Source organism: Sus scrofa, chromosome X, assembly GCF_000003025.6.
Source record: "Sus scrofa isolate TJ Tabasco breed Duroc chromosome X, Sscrofa11.1, whole genome shotgun sequence".
NCBI classification, from domain to species: Eukaryota; Metazoa; Chordata; class Mammalia; order Artiodactyla; family Suidae; genus Sus; species Sus scrofa.
The window spans coordinates 72,002,219-72,006,454 of record NC_010461.5 but is presented as its reverse complement, the minus strand read 5'-3'; the positions used below and the strand labels follow the sequence as shown (position 1 = coordinate 72,006,454).

At 34.6% G+C, this 4,236-nt stretch overlaps 1 pseudogene; it reads right to left on the bottom strand.

Annotated features, from left to right (window-relative positions):
* Positions 1,310–2,760, bottom strand: LOC100511056 (annotated as a pseudogene).

Sequence of the window (4,236 nt, the reverse complement as noted above, 5' to 3'; positions counted from 1 at the left end):
ATTCATGTCAACTTTAGTGTTGTCTGTGTTGGCTTGAAAGTTAAAGGGAGGCTAGCTTTGATCTATTATTTTTGTCATTGTAAACTTTAGTGTTGCAGGGTTTCCATTCTGTATTTGAAATGTTATGCACAAACTGGATTATAGTATATTAAAGAAGATGGCTTTGGAAATATAACAGCGGGTTGTTAGATAAAGCTTAGCCATTAGAAAATCTATTTTTGGAAATGAAAAAGAACATTATATTATGCCATGTCATAAAAATCTGTAATTGTATTTTACTTGTATATCTGGGACAAGTTATATAATTATATGGCTTTTTCATTTGGAATTTCACTATTTAAATTTTATAGGTACCAACATTTAATTTGATGATATTCCTTTAATGTTGATTAAAAAAGTCTTAAAACTTTTAAAACACTAAAATAAAATGAGTGGTGAAATGTCTAAAATCTCCCTTGGATTCAAATATAGGAGTTTGAAATTATTCCCTAAAATATAACTGAATGTTTCTATTTCTAAAATTGAAATATTTCAATATATAAACATTGGCCTACTTTATATTATCCCATAGATCTCTTATATTGCTTTCACATTTTTTTCGCTTGGTTTTCTGTTTGCTGTCCTGATTAAGTTACAACAGAAAAGTTGAGCTCTGAGAAGATTTTTATAAGGTTAATTACATTCTAAGTGAATTTTTGATTTTTATTTTAATTCAAATAAAGGACTTTATTTTCTCTAATAGCACAGCATTTTAAGTCTTATTTTCTGTGGAGTTGTAATGAATCCTTAGGCAAATATCTGTATCTGTTAAAAATTAATTTTGTCACTAAAAAAGAAAACTGACTTTTAACCCTGTGTTAAAAGCGCACTTCTTCAGGAGAAAAGCAGAAATTTTAGGCTTTCCAGATACAAAATATGTGCTGTGTCAAAACACACAGACATCTGCTGATCATGGGGACTGAGTTATAACAGCTTGTTTGTTTTTAAGTTATAACACCTACCTCACATACAGACCATAGGCTACTAAGCCTCAGACCCCTCAGCATTTCCATTCTAGGCACAGAGTATTCTCAGTGCCTACTCCCATAATTGGAAACCCATTCACATGCATACAGAGATATGGATCATTATCAAAATCAGATTTATATTAATGGTTTACAGTAGCAACACAAAAGTCACTCAATGTCACATTTCCATAGGAAATGTTATATTTGCACTATGCACTTCAGTCTTGAAATGTGGACCCAAAAACATTAAATTGCTAATAATTAATGAATTTGCTGGGGGTCCCACCTCCTCAAACTCTAATTCAGCAGAGCAAAATCCCCTCCTTTTTGGCCATGAGCTGGTGGTTGGCTTTGTCTTGCTTCAGCTTTTAATATTTGGATGCCAGTTTCTGATGATTCTTTCAATACTGAGGGTAAAACAGTATGTGTGGGAATGACTTCCCTGTGTAAATGCAAGCTTCAAAATGGTCGTACATGTTCACTGGAGGCAGAAATGCTGGTAGCATGTCCCCAGTGCACACCAGCAGGATCTCAGCCTGCTGCTCAGCATCATCAGTAGGTGGGTTAGGTACCGATTCTGACCAGAGCAAGGAACAGAAAAGTCTGGAGGGCAATCTGTTAAGGCATAAACTACTTCACTATTCTTCAGGTGTGGCTGCAGGATCATAGTACTACCAAAGTCATATTTTAAATGATGATTATGTAATCAATAAGCATCTCTTCATTTTTTTAGTTGTTATTCTTCCTATTTTATTGAACAAAAAGCTGAGTCTCATACAAGTTGAACAACTTAGCTCAAAGTTACACATTGAACAGAGCAAATATCACATATATTTTCTGCTGCCCAGGACTGTGTTCCTCCTACTGTACTGCAACTGTTTCTAGGTCAAAAGAGGAAGCACTTTCTGTGGGCTGGAATATTCTAGGGGCTGGTTTATGAGGAGGATGAATTTGAAGTGGCTCTTTTTTTTCACTTTTTAAAGTTTTATTAAAGTATAGTTGACTTACAATGTTGTAATAATTTCTATTGTACAGCAAAGTAATTCAGTTATACACATATATATATCCATTCTTTTTCAGATTATAAGCATTTCTTCTTTTTTCATTTTTAAAATTTTATTGAGGTATAGTTGATTTACAAGATTGCGATAATTTCTGCTGTACAACAAAGTGATTCAGTTATACATAAGCTTTCCTCCTTGACACAAGTGATGCCAATATATCTCTAAGTTGTTTTCCTACCACATAGACCATAGATGAGACAACTCCCTTGGTGATGTACGGCCTGTGCTCAAAAGCAGTATCTACCATCCTCCCTTCAAGCTGAACCTGAGTGGGATGTATCATTATGTCAGAATAAATTTCAAGTCATTGTCTTGGAGATCCTTTGCCACAAACTCCTGAGTTCCAGGGGATTTTGAGGCTGGAATCTATGATTAATTCACTGATGAACAGAAGAAATATTTTTATTCCCCTTTGCTTCCCCAGGTTTGGCTGTGGAACCCCTGTCCAGGGCAAAGATCCCTATGTTGTAGAAACCCAAATCTTACAATGGGTGAGAATAGCTGGAGGAAATCATTATGAGAATAGACATTTCCCTGTTTGAGAAGTCTGTGAGCTTCAAGGTCAAACATTTCTTTGCTGATCTTCCACTTAAACCACAACTTTAATTAGTCCAGTGTTTTTTCACATTGTCCCCCAGGGCCTCACTCAAGTTCTTAGCCACTACCAGCTTGCTCATAAATGTTGCCATTGCTCCCCATGTCTAAGCCTGAGCTCAGATCTCTAGCCACAGCCACATTTGCTGAGTTTTCAATACTTAGTAATAATTCACCTTCGTTTTCTCATATAGTTGCATAAATATCTTAATATTTTTAATTCAATGAATTCTACTATATTTACAGTTGTACAACCATCATCACAACCTAGTTTTAAAACATTTCCATCCCAAACACCCAGCACATCCCTCCCCAAAAATCTGTCTCTTTCGGTAACCATAAGTTTTTCAAAATCTGTGAGTTGGGCTCTATTCTGCAAATAAGTTCATTGTATCCTTTTTTTAGATTTCACATGTAAGTGATATCATATGAACTGCCTGACACACTTCACTTAGTATGATAATTTCTGGGTCCATCAATGTTGCTGCAAATGCCATTATATCATTAATTTTTATGGTTGAGTAATATTCCATCGTGTGCATGTACCATATCTTCTTTATCCAGACCTCCATCAGTGGACATTTAGGTTGTTTCCTTGTCTAGGCTATCGTTTGTAGTGCTGCACTGAACACTGGGGTACATGTATATATTTGAGTCATAGTTTTCTTTGGATAGATGTCCAGGAGTGGGATTGCTGGATAATATTATAATTCTATTTTTATTTTTTTGAGAAATCTTCATAATGTTTTCCATAATTGTTGCAATTTACATTACCATCAATAGTGTAAGGGTGTTCTCTTTTCTCCACACCTTGGGCAGCATTTATTGTTTGAAGACTTTTTGAAGATGGTCATTCTGGCTAGTATAAGGTGGCATCTCAAAGTAGTTTTGATTAGCATTTCTCTCATAATTAGTGATGTTGAACATCTTTTCATGTGTTTTTTTTTGGCCATCCATCTGTCTTCTTTGGAAAGTTGTTCATTTACATCTTCTGCCCATATTTTGATGAGATTTGTTTCTTTGGTACTGACCTGCAGGAGATTTAATATATTTTGGAGAGCAATCCCTTGTCATTTGCTTTATTTGCAAATATTTTCTCCATTATGTGGGTTGTCTTTTGTTTTTTTTAGGGTTTCCTTTGATGTAAAAAAAAAACTTTTAAGTTTAATTAAGTTTGTTTGTCTTTATTGTCATTATTCTAGGAGGTGGATAGAACAAGATGTTGCTGTGATTTATGTCAAGCAGTATTCTGCCTGTTATCCGCAAAGAGTTTTATATTATCTGGCCTTATATTCAAGTATTTAATCTATTTTGAGTTTATTTTTGTGTATGGTGTTAGATAGTGTTCTGTTTTCATTCTTTTACATGCAGTTTTCCCAGCACCATTTATTGAAGAGACTCTCTTTCTTCTTCTGTATGTTTTTGCCTCCTTTATAATAGATTAGTTGACCACAGGTACTTGGGTTTATTTCTGGAGTTGCTATCATGTTCCATTGATCTATATTTCTGATTTTGTGCCAGTATCATATTGTTTTGATAACTGTAGCTTTGTAATGTTGTCAGAAGTCAGG